Source organism: Spea bombifrons, chromosome 5, assembly GCF_027358695.1.
Source record: "Spea bombifrons isolate aSpeBom1 chromosome 5, aSpeBom1.2.pri, whole genome shotgun sequence".
Lineage (NCBI taxonomy): Eukaryota > Metazoa > Chordata > Amphibia > Anura > Pelobatidae > Spea > Spea bombifrons.
This window is the reverse complement of record NC_071091.1, coordinates 6653555-6673871: the sequence shown is the minus strand read 5'-3', so window position 1 is coordinate 6673871 and position 20317 is coordinate 6653555.

Below are 20317 nucleotides of genomic sequence, written 5' to 3'. Positions count from 1 at the left end.
AACAGCACCACCTCATAATCATCACCGCAAACGTCAACCAGAATCCTAATTAGCTTCCGCAAAAGTCCCGCAGATAGCGGACGCCTAGTATCAGGGCGCCGCCTGCCCTTCCTCATGCCCCGCAACATCCGCCTAATCAAAAAGGATTTTGTCAAATCCGCCCAACCACGCAACTGGAACATAAAGGCCAATGCCGCCATACACTTGTCAACTTGGGAAGGCGACGCCCCGCGCAAAGCCAACTTAGCCACAAACCACAACAGAACATTTAATCGGGCCCCTTCACCGCCAGCCTCACCAACCACCCGAGCCAACGCCTCCCAATCCTGCCAAACCTTCTCATAAGCAGCCCAGGTAGCCGGAGCCAAGGAAGACCTCACCCATCCCGCAAGCATGCGGTCCCGAGATTCCACATCACCTCCGGGCAAGGCAAACCCTCCGCTTCCGCCATAGGTGCCTCTCGCCGAAACCGCTCCCACTGCAAGCGAGAGAGAGAATCGGCAATCACGTTCAAATAACCTGGCACATGCTTCGCTCGGAAAGACACATTCAACTCCATACACAAAAGCACAAACCACCTAAGCAACTTCACAACAGGAGGGGAAGAAGCCGACAACAAATTAATAGAATGGACAACCGCTAGATTGTCCGTAAAGAATACCACGCGGCGATTGCGCATCTGCCAGCCCCACAACGTTAACGCCACCACCAACGGGAACAACTCCAAAAAGGCCAAATTCCGAATTAAAGGACTCACACGCCAATGATCGGGCCACCGAGCCGCGCACCACTGGCCACCAAAATAAGCCCCAAATCCCACACTACCGGACGCATCAGTGTAAAGCGACAACGAGTCAGCCGACACAGATGGTAACTGAAAAAACACCTTCCCGTTGAAACTAGAAAGAAAAACCTCCCAAACCGCCAAATCCGCCCGCATATTCCGAGACACCCGCACCCTATGATGAGCTGACCGCACACCAGCAGTGGCCCGAGACAAAGACCGAGAAAAAACACGACCCACCGGGATGACCCTACAAGCAAAATTTAGCCGCCCCAGCAGCGACTGCAACTGCCTCAGGGTAACCTTCCTAGCGGAACGAACCTGTTCAATCCCAACCCGCAGCGCAGCTAACTTATCCTCAGGAAGACGACAAACTCCCGCAACCGAGTCAATCTCCAGCCCCAAGAAACTAAGGCAGGTACAAGGACCCTCTGTCTTGTCTGCCGCCAAAGGAACCCCAAACGACCGAGCCACCAGCTGCAAGGTGCGCAACAAATGCAGACATTGACCCGAACCCGCTGGACCCACGCAAAAGAAATCGTCCAAATAATGCACTAACGCATGGCAACCCGCCTCCACCCGCACAACCCACTCAACAAAGGTACTAAACTTCTCGAAGTAGGCACACGAAATAGAGCACCCCATAGGGAGGCACAAGTCAACATAAAACGCCCCATCGAACCAACACCCCAAAAGGTGATGGCAATCCGGATGTATCGGCAGCAAGCGGAAGGCAGATTCAATATCCGCCTTCGCCATCAGAGCCCCGGGGCCAGAATCTCGCACCAAATCAACCGCCTTATCAAACGAAGTATAAGAAACGGAACAGAGCTCCTTATCAATATCATCATTGACAGAGAAACCCTTAGGGTAAGACAAGTGATGTATCAACCTGTATTTACCCACTTCCCGTTTTGGAACTACCCCCAACGGCGAAACCCTAAAACCGGCCAACGGGGCCTCAACGAAAGGGCCAGCCATACGACCCAACTGAACCTCCTTAGCCAGTTTGTCACGCACAACTTCAGGAAAAGCAGCCACCGACTTCAAATTGCGACGAGACAGCCTAGCCTCCCTAGGCAGAAAGGGGATAGGAAAACCATGCGTGAACCCAGCGTCTAGAAACGCCGCATCATCCCGCCTAACGTAGCGGTTTAGCCACGGAAGCATCGCGTCGCGCATCACCGGCGTTGTCCCCTTTAGACCCAGCCTGAACAGTGGAACCGGCTGCCTTCGCCCGCTTGAAACACTTGGACAAACTATGTGCCCCACCGCACCCGGAGCACTCATGTCGGAACTTGCACGAGGCCCCCCACTTGCATTGGCTGTCGTTAAACTGCCAACACGTACCCTTCTTGCCCGCGGCCGGTGTGGATCCCTGAGAACCTCCACCGGCCCCCCCTGGAAAGGGCGACGCCTTCTGCGCCATCATTAGCTTAAGCCAAAGCGGAAGATCCATTTGATCCCACCGCATGCCAGGGTTGGCCGCTAAGCGCTGACGAAATTGCTCATCATAACGCCACCACGCCCAACCCCCATACACCCGGTAAGCCTCCCAAATCCCGTCAACGTAACAGAATAACGCCGAACATTTGTCCGGCGTCTTCTCACCGATGACACTCGCCAGAATACAAAATGCACGGAGCCAATTCCCGAAAGTCTTAGGGATCTTGCGGTACCTACGCTTCTTATCCTCTTCCTCCTTTTTCTTATCCTCTTTCTTATCATCCTCCTTCGGTTCAAAAGACTCCTCCAGAGGAAGTAAGGAAAACAACTCCACAAACTCACCCTTCCATATCTTTTCCTTCATCTCTAACTTCAAATGCACCCCCAACGGGCCCGAAAAAGAGACATAAGCCGTCTGCCGCGCGGCCTCCGGAACACTACTCAGCACCACATCCCCACTATCCGCAACCACTTCACTACCGGACCCCCCGACCGCAGCATCCCCAGCAACCTCGCAGCCAGACGGCGGAGCAACCTCCGCAGCCCCAGCCACCGATGCCTTGTCCCCCCCCGAAACTACCGGCCCCGGAACCCAAGCACGCTGCACCCCCGACTGCGAACCTCCGGCGCCCCCACTACTCCACGAAGCCACTAACGCTCGCAACCCATCTAAAATACCTGCCACTGAACCACTGTGCTCATGCGCTACCGGAATCGCCGCGCCACGCTGCGCCATGCACTCACCAGCCTGGCCCCCAGCCGTTCCCGACCGCTGGGCCGTAGCATCCTGATGAAGCGCCGGTAACTCCCTCGGAGTGGCCGCCTCCAAAGCCACACTCCCGTGCCTGTCCTCAGCCGTCCTCCGTCTCCTATCGTCAGAACGAGATCTGGAAGCAGACAAACGCCTGAACGGTGCTGTTGGAGAGCGAACCCTAACCCTCCCAACCCGAGACTGAGACCTATCACCCCTAGACCCACGAACCCTGGAACGCTGACCTCCAGACCTACCACCATCCCTCCCCAACCGCCTGCCCCTAACCCCAGCTCGGGAACCTTCAGAAGAAGACGAACCCCTAGAAACCGAACGCCTGACCAGACGCTGGGAAGATGCACTAAATAAAACCCCAGAAGACACAAGGCCCATCCTCCCCCTATCCCCACTACACGAGCGCCTCCGAACACGGGAACTATCCCTGGAACCAACCCCCACCCTAGGGGAATGAACCCTGGGCCTAGAAACATGCTGACCCACACCACTAGATCCCCCACCACCCATAACCGAGGAGCCAATAGAGGACGCAGGGCTGCAACCCCTAGACTGAACCTCACCTCTACGACTACCCCGCCCCCCATCCCTAACTACAGACCCACCGGCTACCTCAGACTCCAACCCTGCAGCCCCCAAACCTAAGGCCCCAGAAGCCCCAGCCGACTCCCCAACAGGACTACCCCCCGCACTACTAACGGCAGGGCCGGATCCAGCACCCCCCGCTGCCCTAGGAACTCGCCTGGACCGTCCAGCGCCGCTCCGTCCTGAATGCAGGAAAACAGGCCGCTGTGCCTGCAACACACGGCCGTCTCTCCGCCCACGCTTCATCCGGCCACCGCTACCGGAGGAATCTTCGCTGGGCGACAGCCCAGGATCAGCTCCGGCACCCCCGCTGGGCTCTCTCTCCTCCCGCTCCGGCACTACGCGCTCCTCCAAGTCGACCCCGGATACGCTGCCAGCCCTGGAGCGGCCTGCCGCGCCGCCGCGGCCTACTGCCGACCGCTCCACGCCACCGGATCCCCGATGACGCGGTGAGCACCCGCTAGGGCTCAACCGCTGCGGCGGACGCCGCCTCCGTCTGCTGCGCACACCGCTTGCAGCCGCACCGCCGGAGGAGCGCGAGTGACCGGGCTCAACTCCAGCGGCACGGCCAGGCGTGCCGACTGCTCCCTCTTCGGCCCCGGAGGCCCTGTCCAGGGTCAAGCGACGCGGCGGCTGGACCCGCCGAGCAGGCCTCTTCGGAACTCCGGCCTGGGTGAAGACTGGTCCCAGCTGCTCCTTCAACCACTCCGGACCACGCTGCAGGGCCGCCTGACGAACGCCTTCCAAGATCTTCTCCACCTCCGGATCCATGTCGACCTGCAGGGAAGACAAGAAGGGAGAGAACACCAAAGAGAAAGAAGGAGAGACAGGAGACAGAAAAGCCAACAGCAAAGACAAACAGCGAATGGTAGGTGACAGAAAAAATGGTGCTTACCCCTGTGGCGCCAATCCCTTAAATACCCCCACCGTTAACCCCACCCCCAACATTCAAAAAATGCCGCCAAGGCCTATCCCTGCTCGGCACCCAGTCAACGGTCCACTCAGGCCCATACTGACCCCCGTGGCCTTCATTAAGGGCTCTATAGAGTCAAGAGTTTAAATTGAATCCTGGAAGTTATGGGAAGCCAACGGAAGGACGGACACAATGGAAAGTAGATCAATAGCAATGGGATAAGGAGATTATTCTGGGAAAAGTGTTCAGAAAAGTTTGGAAAAACCTTCCAATTTTATGTTTCTAGGAAAGAAACAGAGCCAATCAAAATATGCAATTTCCCAGGAAACTCATGTCAACCACCTGCCCACAATAAACGGAACAATGCAGCTATAAGTACTAACGCTTCACGACATTCATTCATATATTCAAAGGTAAAGACGTGCCCTTTTCAAGCAATCAGTAAAGCTACCAATGTTTGTTTCACTCATTCCTGTCATTCAGCTAAACAACAGGTATAAAGTACCCAGAATATAAATAAGGCCAGGCTGAAAGAGCAACAACAGAAGAGTGATAGCTGGTGAATGTTCTATCGAGGCGAGTTTGAAAGAAAAAGTTCCATAATAATTAACTAATTACATTCTCGTTAACCTGAATTGAAAAAAAGCAAATGCCATATTAGGTCCCTACACAATAGGTTAGCAGTATACTTTCAGGAGAATGAAAAGTTGCCCGCTAAGAAGATTTAAATGCCAAATTGGCACTCCCATGGTCAGATGTGTACAAAACCAATTTTGAAAACATACTTTACTGGGTGCAATCATGCGGAGAAGCTAGAGAGACATTTTGAGAGAGTGAATGAGAGTGTGAGAGAACGTGAATGAGAGTGTGAAATTGAATAGATGAGAGCACGAGAGAGCATGAGTGAAATAACCAACAAAATTCTAACTAAAATTTGGTTTTCGTTTGTTTTGTTGGAGATTTGCTTGAATTGAGGATTATGGCAAATATTGTTAAAATTGAAATTCAGACGAATCCGAATGCACAAGTGTTTGTCATTCTGCTACGTTTGCATACGCAGACTGCAGGGAAAATATAAGAGGAGTCATAAAAAAACCAAATACACAAATTCATCATGTAAACTGTTTCAAAAAAAGTGAAAATTACATTCCCGCGTGAAATGTGTTCTTAACTTTTAATTTATACATCAAGGGAGACATCTGGAAGTGAGTTCATTAGCTTATGTGATCGTTAATGGCTGAATAGTTAACCGGCTACAGCTTTATTTGTATTGGCGTAATACAAGTGTCAGCACTTGGGAAATTTATAAAACCTCTCATAACTGTGCAGTAATTTTTTCATGGCTGTGTAATTAGCTATCCAACAATTTTACAGCGCCAAATAAAAGCCAAGTGAAACTCAAAGTGCGTCGGTTGTCAGCAGCGAAAGCTATATTTGTTAGAAGTATAGGTTGTATTATAAATAGTCTGGAACACAAACAAAACACCTAGCTTGATAGTAGAGACAGTTGGATATATTGTTATATTATTATAATTATTAATATTATTATTAATATTATTATTATTATTTTTATGTATATGATTATTATGATTATTATTATTATGATTATTATTATTATTATTTTTATTATTATTATGATTATTATTATTATTATTTTTATGTATATGATTATTATGATTATTATTATTACTATTATGATTATTATTATTATTATGATTATTATTATTATTATTATTATTATGATTATTATTATGATTATTATAATTATTATTTTTATGTATATGATTATTATTATTATTATTATGTATATAGTGCCAACAATTTACGCAGCGCTTCATATACAACTTAAAGGGTCATGAAAGTATTGAAAGTTTCTCTTGAGGGTGCTTTTTTCATTTGCTGGCAGAATGTTAAGCGCCAGCTTCGTCGTAGTTGATTAGCTTGTAGACAGGTGTCAAAGCTGTTGGCCTATTTCTCAACTGATCAGCTTGCAGAGGAAGCCAAGAAGTGATCTTCCTTTACTGTCCTGAGATGCATTATTAGCCTGAAGCAGAGGAAGCCATGCGAGTAATCTTCCCTTACTGCTGCTGGAGTGAATTACAAGAAACTTTCGCATGAACGTTGCACGGACACTTTAAAAAAGAAACGTGACTGGCGATCCCCTCCGTTAATGTAGGGCAAGATGGGGTCTCAGGACATAACGTAACAACCTGAATTACAGAAACAACAGGTGAGACGGGCCCTGCTCAAACCAGCTAGAGGGCTCATAAAAATAAACCTATATATATATCATTTTTTACATTTTGTTGTGTACTTTGTGTTTTTGTGTCCTTTTTGTTTGGTGTTGTGTTCTATACAGAGCTTTTGTCCCTTTTTGACCTACCATAAGCCTAAAGAACGGCTATAGCTGTGTAAATGACTTTGCGTTTGAAATGCGTGTTCCTGTTAACAATAAGACGAGTATGTAACAGATGAAAACATTCTTTCTGTTTCTTAAGTCGACTAGGCCTTCAAAGGCATGTCATTGTGATTTGAACTTAATTAAATAATATTTAATAATCACTTGTCTATGCAGTGGGCGACTGACTCATCTGTAATTTTGAATAAGGGTTGATGGGCGTTGAAGAAAGTTAAGTATTTTAATCAACGCCGAAGCAATTAAACTGTCACTGCTTTTGAAAATAATAAATAAATGTCAGTTTCAATAAACAAAAATATGTTTCATTTTTATAGCTGTTGAGGGAATATTCTCTACTCTATGGTCTCGAGGTACAGTTAGACTTCCAGATCTCTATCATATAGGAAGTAGTAACAGCGACATAGCTTCGATGAGTGCTGCCCCAGGCCTGACCCAGGACAGAGCCCCAGACGGCACCAAATCCTACCTCCTGCTGATGCCATCATCTATGAGGAGTGCCAGATATGATGTCATAGCCTATCATGCTGCGGTTTAACCAACTGTTGCATAGAGTTTCATTATAAAACTATTTACAAAAAACTAGCACTAAATATCAAACCTACAAATAGATATATTGTTATATCCAGCAGGGGCTGGCTTATGTCCCTGACATTTCCACTTAGGGGTGTGCTCACTTTTGTTGCCAGGTTTTAGACGTTAATGGCTGTGTGTTGAGTTATTTTGAGGGGACAGTAAATTTACTCTGTTATACAGGCTGTACACTCACTACGTTACATTGTAGCAGAGAGTCATTTCTTCAGTGTTAGCACATGAAAAGATATAATAAAATATTTACATAAATGTGAGGGGTGTACTCACTTACAGTATTGTATGAGATAGTAAGGAGTTGAAATCACATCACAAAAATAATTTTTCCATGTGCGTTTGTTGTTACTTAAAATGTTAAAATTTCCCGGTGGGCCGGGCGACCAGCAGACCAACGTTCAAAGCGGTCGCCGTGCAAGCAGCATTGAATGCGGCTGTCGTGTGGCAGTCAGGTTGCCTCTGCCGGCGCCTAATGAAATTAAATAATTTGGGGGGGCAGACTGATGTAGCTGGAAATGGCAAATTTTTTATGGAATCTCTTCATAGGCGTACAGAGGCCCTTTATCACTCCATCACTCCTGTGTTCCAATGGCCCTGTATCACTCCCATCACTCCTGTGTTCCAATGGCCCTTTATCACTCCCATCACTCCTGTGTTCCAATAGCCCTTTATCACTTCCATCACTCCTGTGTTCCAATGGCCCTTTATCACTCCCATCACTCCTGTGTTCCAATGGCCCTTTATCACTCCCATCACTCCTGTGTTCCAATGGCCCTTTATCACTCCCATCACTCCTGTGTTCCAATGGCCCTTTATCACTCCCATCACTCCTGTGTTCCAATGGCCCTTTATCACTCCCATCACTCCTGTGTTCCAATGGCCCTGTATCACTCCCATCACTCCTGTGTTCCAATTGCATGTCGTGTTCACTGATCCAAGTTTAAGTTTAAAAGGCTAATTGATGGTTAATTGCAAAAACCTTTTGCAATCATGTTACAGCCAGAAATGTCATTGTTTTCCATGAAGACAGCTCAGCTCAGTGACCCCAAACCTTTGAGCAGTATATTGTGTCACACCAGACGTTTGGAATGAAAAAGCAGGTAAATATTTTACTAAATCTAGTAGTTCCTTTGAAAATCAAAAGGTTGTGTTTATAATTGGCATAAAGTGGTTTATATGGAGTAACCACTAGGACTATTATGTTCGTTTCTAGAGTGATTATTTCTCATTTAGAATTTTGCCCCAGAACTGCCTTTTAATGGTTCATAGCCTTTCTACGAAAACCTGTATGTATGAGGTCAATGAGCTTCAACAATCTAGATTACTCATAGAATGTAAATGTTTAGCATAAACTTTGGTTTGTAGATCAGGCTATCATTTGATGCCCAAAATATTTAAAATGTTTTTGTGATCAAAAGATATTGGAAGAGCCCGAAACGTCTAGAGATCAAGAAAAAAAATCATTTTCTGAATAACAGCGAGGATAGAATCTCTTAACTTAATAAACCCTTCAGTAAAGCTATTTCCAGTCAGATCATGTACTTGTGGAATTAATGAAACCAAACGATGTTCCTTTTCACCTTTTACACATTGTGTAATTTCTGCTGTAGTGAAATGTTAAAAATGTCGCACAGAAATTAATATGTAAAGGTGACGTTAATTTAAAAAAAAACATACATTTTTCATAAAATGTTTCAAATCAATTGTCTCCATATATAGTTTTTCCATGTATGGGAGCGTTAACATGAAAAAAATACTCTAGATAAAAACTGGAAGGTCACATTGGTGGTAGAAATATGAATTATTATTATTATTATTATTAACACAAAATACATATTTTACTCTGAGTGATGAAAGCCTGAATGTTGATAACAAAACCCTTTAAACAAGAATAAAAAGAAGATAAATATGATTTAAAAAATTAGATATTAAACATAAAAATAATTAATCCTTGTGGGTTAAGTAAAGAAAGGAAAGTCTTTCTAGCGTTCAGACAGGTCTATTCAATAAATTACCAAGGATTGCGGCACATGTGAGGTTGACATCTATCATCTAGTATGTTTGCTTTGTTTTATGGACACTGCTTTTTATGCACATCCAAAAAGAATTAGGATAAGGCAATATCCTACTATTATTTATTTAAATTAAATTTGTTTAATTTAAAGGGTTTGGATACAACAAGAGCTGTGAAAGTAGTTGCCTGTATCTCTTAACCCTTTCAAGACTGACAGTATAATTGGTAGCGTTTCCTCTCTGTATTCTCAGTCCATCCCTGCAGTTCATTCCTTGTTGTTTGTCCATAATAAAGGTGAAGGTCCAATAAAATTCAAAAATGTGAACATTTTTAACTTGATTGTCTGACTCGGAGTGCCAATCTTCTTTGTATTTTTTCCCCCAAAATCGTTTAATAATATTTGATAAATTATAATAAGGAAAATACAAGTTTGAAAACCAAAAAAGCAAGAGCAAGTAGGTGGCAGAACTGAAACATTCATGTGATTTTGTTATTTTGGAAAACAACTTATAGCAATATTTATTACGGTAGTATATTACGGTCAGGTATGCCAGATTCCACTTCTAGAATCCCGTCGTTTGTCTGCAGAAGTCTGAAACTGATGAGTCTTCCAAGGCTAAGAGATATTCCTGCTTTCTGTTGGACACTCCAATTTGGACACTACAAGGATTTGATTAATATGAGCTTTAGTGAGCGCCGTGAAATAAAATAAAAGCATGACCTAACGTCAATAAAACGTCAAATTAAACGTGTTTGCCAAAAAAAAAAACCAACTCAATAAAGCATAAAAAAATGGGTGGTGTTTGGCATGTGCTGTATAACTCAAGATTAGTGATATAGGGTAAGGGTTAGAGATACATAAGAATCAGAGATTATAAATAAGATAAATAAAATACAGCAGCCGGCATACAGCATGATGATAGAAGTAATACAGAGACTGTAAACAGAGGCTGTCAGCCGGTGGCAACCAGACCGTATCAATATGCGAAACACTATAAAGGACATTGGCGGACGATACGTCTTATAGGAATAAACAGAGTACAAATTGTTCCTTCGGAAATTTATTTCATGCAGGTGGCAGCGATAAAGCAGTGCAACAGAGACCTGGCGGGATGAAACAACAAGCATTTTGTGCTTGTACCAAACGTTTAATCGTAATCAAAAAATAAAAATGAAAATTAAGAAAACAATAATACATCCCATTGCCTTAGCACCCCCAATAATATCCCCCAGCCCCCATTCAGTGCCTCCAAACCCCGTAAGCTAGAAGTATTAAAAGTACTGCTCTAGAACATAAAAAATATGTATGTGTGGAGTGTCTGTAATCAGGGGATGCTGCCAAACGTAAATTGTGTCATTGTTCACAATTAGTTTCGTATAGGGTTCTTACATACTAGCACCGAAAGCCATATTTTTTCTCTCAAACGAATGTATGATTTGTGTGGATACATGAAACACGGAAAAGGTGAATCTTAATTAAACCCATATATGCCAACATTTTTTACAGTTTTTAGATCTTTGCCACGAAGGGGTTAAAAATGAAGGGGGGGCACTTACCTAAGGTAGAAGCTGCAGCCCTCCTCCTCTGTAGTTCGATGATTCTTGCCATGGATTGGATGCTTTAATCAGTGGCAGGAAAGCAAAGCTATTGAAATCAATAGGAGCATTTTCTGCACATGCGCACAGGGGCCTGAAGAGACCCCCCGTAGTGTTGACCGAGCCAGCAATGGAGCCGAGTGGCGGTTAGTATAAGGAGATGTGTTCTACATGGAAATAACTGGGGCGAGGAAATAGGGGGAATCATGGACACCTAGACAGACAGCAGCAGTGCCCCCGCGATCACCACGATTGTGGCAAAGTAGTGGCATTTTTTTTGGATGACATACCATGTACGTCACAGACCCGCTGAGCCCACTTAGGCATGGCGTACCGAGTACGTCACCAGACACGAAGGGGTTAAATATTCTTTTTCTTATGCATTTGAGTCTTCTCTTTAAAACTCCTCTGTTTTATATTTTTTTCCTGTACAGTTTGCCCATAGATATTATTAAAACTAATGTGTCTGATCCTGATATGTGACAGGCAACTATTACGCATTTATTTTTTTTATCAAATCCCATCAAATAACAAAAACACAAGGAGCTTGGATGTTTCCAATAACGCACAGAGTCACCCGTGGTTAGTTTACAAGGCTATTAGAAGAAACCCACACATTTCTCATGTAACAGAGACCTTGGGTTCTACCTGTCAGAAATCAAATAACACCGCAGAAAACAACAGGAGACAAATATAATCATTTCTCTATATAGGAATTCAACTGCAGAACCCCCCACTGTTCTGATGGAATAAACTTGATAACATTGAATTTAAGTTGTGGGGTAACGATAAATACAAGAGGCTCAGACAATATTTTTTTAAAAAAAAAAAACTTTCTTTTGGCACTATGACTTTTTTTGATTGTGGCAACAAGATTAAAAATAAATAAATGTAAAAAAACTTATAAAATATATATAAAATATTAAGGGTTTTAGCAAAAGCGATTAATGTTTTCAGTTTTAAATAAGAATGCATTGTGTTTTTTTTATTTTAAGCATTTTGTTTTTAATGTTGGAAAAAACAAATATCAAGAATAAGTTTGCAATCGAAAAAAAAGTATAAATCATTGGGATATAAAAATGCATTTAAAATCCTATTAAGTAAATAAAACAAATTGAAAATATTTCTCAATAAAAAATGTCAGCCGGCCCTCATGATGCACTTTCCATTTTGGAACATTGGAAATAATTCAGATGAGACAAAAGCCCATCTGAATAGTTTCGATGTCCACGTGAAATGGTTATTTTGGTGGTGGTCCCGTCAAGGTGAAATCCATCCTCTCCATAGAATATCCCATCATCACCAAGGTTCATAAGTGGCTAAAACATTTATAATTTGAGTGTTAGGGATTTAAAATATCGGTTGGGGCACCATAGGCTATTTCAAATTTCTAAATTCAATTTCACTTGAGAGTAAACAGTATCATTTTGAAGTACTTGTTTACCAAAAAGTTTATCTTTAAGGACCTCATTTAAAAAGTTTGAGAAATATTGGTTTGTTGGGCTCTAAGGTCACCTACTGTGCCGTGCCGTAGGCTGACTGACCTTGAGACAATACGGTAGTTGCTCAGGTCCATGTGTCTAAAGAGGCAAAGGGTAAATAAGGTGAATGGATCATTTATTCCATTATCGTTTACTTTCATCACCTCTACAATGAGGATACCAACGAGTCGATTCGATGAATGACCGGACTAAAGCGGAATTTGCAGCAAAGGTCTTGAAAGCACTGCAGTAAGCAATTCGATGACCTGACCACCATACCATTTAACCGTACAAATGCAGAGAAAATGCTCCGTTTAAGCTATTAAAGGCCCTGCCGTGAAAGCTAATCAATGAGGTGCACGGTTTGTACAACGACTGAAATAGATCCGCTTTGCACTTTTATTTCAGACCACCATCGTTTCATCTAACCCACCACTAGACCTGACTAAAGTAAATGTACACACTGTACAAGAAATGGTAAAGCACTGCAAAATGACCAAACAAAAATAAATCGCAGCCACGTTTAACCCTCTCAATGCTGGCACTGTTTAAAATTCTGTGAATAATAGGCTTCAATAAACATTAAACACATTTTTTTAATTTGTTGTAGTTGGCTAAATTTCGAGACTTATTCTGGAAAACCTTGTCATTTCTATAGTTACTTCTAAGTGGCCAATGAAAGAGGTGGCCGAATTTCCAGAATAAGTCCGGGAACCAATGTAAATTAATGTCAATTTGTATTTTTCCTTTCATCTCATTGGTTTTTCCTTTCATCTCATTGGTGGTGGTGAATGGGTGAATGCAGGAGTGAATGAGTGAATGTATACGTGCTTAGGCAGGCTGTTAAGGGGGCAGAGGTGGCACAGGCAGGCTGTTTAGGGAGCAAAAGTGGCATAGGCGGCACAGACAGGCTGCTAAGGGGGCAGAGGTGGCACAGGCAGGCTGTTTAAGAGGTATAGATGGCACATACATGCTGTTTAAGAGGGACAGTGGCACAGGCAGGCTGCTTAGGAGCAGAGGAGGCACAGGTAGGCTGTTTGGGGCAAAGATGGTACAGACAGGTTTTGGGAAACAGATGGCACAGACAAGCTGTTTGGGTGCAAAGGTGGCACATGTCGCTTGGGAAGTTTTGCACCGGGGTCCTGTGATTTCCAGTTACACCCCTGGTGTGCCGCGTGTGCACATGAGCTTGACCACGCAATAAAATATATGGGGCTGGTGTCCAAATATTTCCAGGTGACATCAATTAGCAACATTAGGTGAGAGATAACTCAATGGGAAAGAATAATCCTGAGTAAAAGAAATGAATGAAAACATCTTTCCCTATATACACAGAAAGTAGATATATAAAATATATATGTATTGTTTTTTTTAATTTTTTGCAGTGGCTCCTAACCTAGTCCCCCTAACAAGGCATGATTGAGTTATTGACACCTTCTTTTCCAATACGGAAATAAAAAAAAGGGCCACTGGTGTGTTTTAGGAAATATAGGTAGAATTGAGGAAAATTAGCAGATCTGCTTAGTTTTAATACATAATGATGATATGTTTACTTTAACCATAAAACACTGAATTTCTGTAAGTACCTTATTTTAACACTACCTAGAAGTGATTGTATCCACTAAGGTTTTTTCATTGAACAATGTAATAGTTTTGATGTCCCCTTATAAGTCAGCTTTTTTTCTTATCAAGGCAGGACTGCTCATCCGTGGTCCAGCGCCTAATAACCCCTCACAGCCAGTATCAATAACTGTAAGGCGGCTGTAATAGTGTTCAGCTTTCAGCTGCCTGCTTAATATACACAGCCACACAGTTCGTTCCTAAATCAGTCATCCGGTGAAAGCAGGTGGCTGATGTAAAAGTGCCGCATGCGACTGCGTGTCTCCAGCAGGTAGCCTCACATTATGATCTATGCCACTTAAAGAGCCGGGGCTATTTGCGTATAGTGGTTTCCCTGTACTAAGGGACAATGACCCCCATCGGAAATTGGCCTCCCTAGTGCACTACAGCTCTCAATGACCCAATTTGGTGGGAGATTAGAAATCTCATTGGAAAAGTTACGCTACGGAGGGCTTTGTAACGTTTCTGTGCTACCTCAGACGGAGCTTCATTATGTTAACAAGCCTGGGCAAAGCAGAATGACCTCCTCAGCGTGGTAGGGCTTGGAAGCTGCTCTGGCCTCCCATAAATATATAACTGCCCAGGACTCATTTTCCTTTCCGGTCTGGTCCTGTCTTCTGTAAAAGCATGCCTTTCCACCGAGCAGACAGAAACTGTTCTGCATGAGATCCACATCTACATTGCTCTTGTGTGCCAAGAAAAAGACAATCAGTAGCATCAAAGGGTGTGCTGCTGTCCCTGCCTTCTTGTTCTGATTAAATCATACACCATTGAACTCTTCCGTCTGTACATACACATGGATTGAGGGGGGAGGACAAAACCTCAATTAAAGTATCACTTAAAATGCTTTTAAAATAGTGTTTTTTTCTGTTTCAATAATAACTTTTGTCGAAGTACACATAGTTTGTCGATGGTGTGTAATGACTTTTTCTACGTGTTTAGGACTGTGGTAAACAATAGAATGTCTCCGGTCTACGATGAAAGGGACAGGATGTCATTAGCATTGTTAAAAAGTATCAGCTGAGCGTGGTGTTTGAGCTTGAATGTTACTTCTAAGTGTCCAATTAAAGAGGTGGTCGAGTTTCCAGAATAAGTCCGGGAACTTAGTCACACAAATGTCATCAATGTCGATTTGTATTTTTCCTTTCATCTCATTGGTGGTGGTGAATGGGTGAATGCAGGAGTGAATGAGTTAATGTATACGTGCTTAGGCATGTCTGACTGTCTATGATGGTGACCTCTAGAGCTGCTGAAAAACAGTTTATCGGAACAAAGTAGAAAATTGACGTTGCATTATGTATTGTTAAAGAGATATTTTTATTTCCACCCATCCGCACATTTTTGTTTTTTAACCACTCACCATTATTGCTCACCATTTCCAGTGATCATCCTAACTGACTCCTTCACTCCAGCTTGCACTCCGTGTTGATCCTCTTGCAGGTCGTTCTCAGTCCTCTAGGGAACAAGGTGCTTTCCAAAGATAAATGGAAGGCGGAAAATGAATATTATTATATGTTGACTTTATAGCACTATCATATCCCCCAGGACATAACAAGTAGTGCATCGCATAACAATTTGAACTTACAGAAACAAAAAGTGTGGAGGGCCCTGCTCAAACGATTTTACAATCTAAAAGATTACAAATATAACCTTTAAAGAACATCAATCAATGTTCCAGCAGGATCTCTTAGCATATGTATCCTGTCTTGGAGCTAAATGGCTGAAATTGTCTTTTTGAAATGAATTTCTTCATTATTATTTTTTTTTGTTAGATTGATGGCAAGAAGGGATCATTGTTGAAATCTGAAGGCCTTAATGTGACGGAAAGACAGGACGGGATATGATCAAGATTTTCACATTCACTAAGGGGCTCAGGAAGGTGCACAAGGCAACTATATTTCACACAAACAATGGGAACGATATATAAAAGGTCAAAAACGTAAAGTGTCCGAGAACAAACACAGAGCAACTGAAATGAAATAGATCCTTAGGGATATGAGAATAATTCGGCAGAAGATGTCAAGATACTTTCAGAAAGATGTTATTGTGTAGGGCCGTAGAGGATGAAGAATCATGTTACATTTCAATACAGGGAGACAGTCGCACTCTTGGGCAAATACGGTTCACCTGGCAGGTTGTCCTCCAGAGATAACGTCTACCCAGTATTGAACTTCTTTGATATCGAGCTTATTGAGATATTATTGCAAATAATGAATATGCCTACTGTTCATGAAATGTACTTAATGTAAAAGAAATTAAACTCAACACAGTTCCATGTACCCTGCAGTCAGGTGAAGCCTGGTGTCTCCATATCTTTGGCAGCTCCAGCCAGAAATGTTCTAATTCCGTCAACTCTTTTTAATGTTTTATTTTGTATGTTCTACTGGAGCATAATTATGAGATAGAATGCAAAAAAAAGAAACCAAGATCGCAGATAACTTTATACCCTGGTGTTACCGGTTGTGGTTTCATCCTAATTAAATATTTTACTATGACATTTTTAACATTTACAGGTTATACTGACAGTAATTACATTGACATTTAACTTAATTGATTTTACAGTTCATGCCTAATGATTGTTTTCATAGCTAGGTGAGTTTACCGTGACGTGATTTTCTGTCTTTCGGGTGTATTTTTTTGTTTTTTTTGTTATAGATTAAAATATTTATTAAAAAAACTATTATCCTGATAGCGGTGTGCACAGAGGCAAAATGGTGACATTGCAATTGTCCTTAACGACCATTATTTACACGATGACAACAAATGTTGTGTGAAAGGGTTGAGGAACAAAAAAAATATTTTGGATTGTAGGGATCAGTATTTGCACTCAGCCCACCTCAGCCCAGTAGGGGGTCGCTATTGTAGTACTGGATGTGGGGAAGATGGTTAACACGAGAGGTTCCCTGACTTCTGGCTAAAAGCGGCTGGATATGAGATCTTGGTGCACACTGGCATAACTACAGGGGTCGCTGTTGCGACCGTGCCCGTGCCTCTTGGGGGTCCGGTGCCACCCCTGCCAACCCTTCTTCTTGTATCCTTGTACCGTTTAAAATTGTTTAGAAAGGGCCCTTCCGACCTGGAACACACCGATCCAGGTTGGAAGGGCCAATTCTAACATATTTTGAACCGGCACTGGGAGACATGTGACCCGAGGCTGTGTGCAAGCTGCCAGAGGGAAAGCTGCAGGAGCGATGAGAGGTAAGCGGGGGCCGGGAGGGAGCTGGGATGTATGTATATGTGTTTATGTGTGTGTAAATTTGGGGGGCCCGGGGTGAATCTTTGCATCAGGGGCAGGTGGTTTCTAGTTACGCCCCTTGTTGGTGCAAGTACTGCCCATAAAGGTTTCTGTTCTGTAAGTCCTCACCTGATGGAGAGTAACACCACACAAAAGCCCCCTTCAAAAAATGCAGGTACCCCAAAGCTCCACAGTCTTTAGATTCTCTGGTAATTGGGGAACTCTGTACCAGGGGGAAGAAGTAGTCTCAAAGGGTCCCTTCTACCCACCTCCCCAAAAACACGGCCCCTTCCAAGGCCAGGGCTTATAGTCTGTAGGGAGGAAGTTGTTCCAATGACCAAGCCAACTTCCTGTCAGCTGTTGATAAAATTTATGCCAGGCTTTTGGTTGGTTCTATGGGTTGGAGCACATTCATTTTTTTTTTCATGATCCAAGCTGCCAGTTTTTAGGCTTGGGATTTATTAGTTTTAGACAGGGACTGAGGCTCATGAATTTTGTCGGATGTAATTAGTGCCATGATTAATTTTTTGCATTCACAATATTTTTAATTTCAAATTTTTGCCTAATAAATAATAACTACCGCTATAGTTTTACATAATAAAGGTTCTGTTTTAATTCATCCACATGCTAATTAAATGAGAAATGTATTAGAAATTTACATTTTTGTGTCATATACATCATCTACCGGCCCATTATTATTAACAATTAACAATCTTTCTTAAAATCTTAACTTAGTGATGCTAAAAGCCCTGTAGGTGACAGAAATACTTTACAATTAAATATTCTTTAAGCAATGTCTTTTTTTGTATGATTTTTTTTTGTTAGCAGTCCTGAAACATTCTATAAATTATATATTGAAGAATCACCTCTAAGGATACTATTAATTATTTCACAGGTATCAACTTCACAAAAAGTATAGCACAAAGTGAAGGGCATATAATTCAAAGTCACTTTGTGGAGGAGGATGACACATTGAAGGAACGAGGACATCAATCTTGATCCTAAAAGGGAGCCAACACATCCCCCTTAGAACAAAAAGGTTATAACCCCTGTAGAACTCAGAATTAATCTAGGTCATGCAATACAAATATAACTAAGGAAAATACAAATCTTTCTCTCCAGTAATTAGTAATATTTGTGTATTATTTCATTTTTTTATTACATAAATGTGATTTAACCAGTACGGGGGAAAAAATGGAAAAATTTCAAATCGTAGTAAATGTAAAATAGAAAATGAATTGTTTAACATATGTTGATACACAGTAATAAATACACTTAATTTTGCAACATTCTGCTTCATTCTGCTTATACAGAAAGAAATAACATTGGAAGCACTTTAGGGCCAGTGGCCACCAAAGGATACAAGTGTGGCTGCTGGAAACAAAAGGCTGCATATTACATTTTATTATTATTCTGTTGAGGAACATATTCCATAGGTACATCTTCATTATTATTTTATAGTTGTTTTTCCCTATTAATTCCTATTACTCTATCCTTAAGACTTTGATAGAATTTTGCTATCAGTTCGTATATATGTGCCAGGTGGCCAGTCCAGGTCTGTCTGTAAATTATTTCACAATATCATTTTGTTTGCGAGAATTTCATTTCATAGATACATCTTCATTAATATTTTATAGTTTTTTTTTCCCCTACATAATCCCTATACTTAAAACTACAAATCATTTAAGTTTTGTTATCAGTAAGATGTGATTTTTGGCAGTTAGGGATACCATTATGTATTTATTCATTTTAATGCTCGATGATTCATTTTAACATTAATTTATGGAATGATGAGGTCAGAAATCATTTTAATATATAATATGGCAAGGTGTTTGGAGATCTGTATCCATTTTTTTATCTAAACACAGATAAAGATCTCTTGTATTTACAAAAGGTGTGTAAAGAGAGAAAGGAACAGAATTAGAGATGGCTCTGTCTCACAGGCTTAGCCGGACTGGATGTGAAAGCAATGAAGACAAACAAATATCTTTCAATTTTTGTTTAAATTTTTGTTTAAATTTAATCTAGGAATTAAACATTGACATATTGTAGAACACCTGTTTCTATATTTCGCCACATTTTTTAATTGTTATTATCCAGTCTGTAACTTCAGTGATTATTGTTTATCGTTTTATAACAGGAAACATACAAATTATTTTCTCACATTAATTTAGGTGAAAGTTTGACCTTTTATTGGGCCAACAAAAAGACATTTTGTTTCCCAGGTTTCCAAGACGGCACACAGAAGATACTTCTGACGTTCCAAAAGTATGTGTGTCTACATCTTCTTTTTTGTTGACCCAATAAAATATCAACTGCAACTGTAATCTCAGTTTTCCCTTGGAGCAATGCAGTTATAGATCCATTTCCTAAGAAAATTATATATTTGAAATTGTCAGATTATGAAGTGAATTCAGCGTGTCCAAGGCATTTAGTTTTGCTAATTCTATGGCATCTCTTTGATGTTGTTCAACCATATATCCAATTTTTGATCTCTACATTTGTGTTGATCTCTTAATTTTTTTTTACAAAATTCTTCCAGATTCTTTAAAAACAGAACCATATTCTGCCATATTTAAAAAAATATATATAATATTTAAAAAAAAATTATAAATAATTATAACATGTATATTATTGGAGATATAAATTGCTGCCAAATACTTATAATAATTTCACCACTGATTATAGATACATAGATAAATATAGATACATGTAACATAATTTGACAACTAGTACTTATATAGTGCCTTTTTCCCAGTGGGATTCAAAGTGCTTTCTTAGTGCACACTCTCGGAATTAGCTGAATCGGCAGCGGAATAAAAAATGCTAATATTACCCAATTGATGGTATATATAATACTAAAAACCATATAC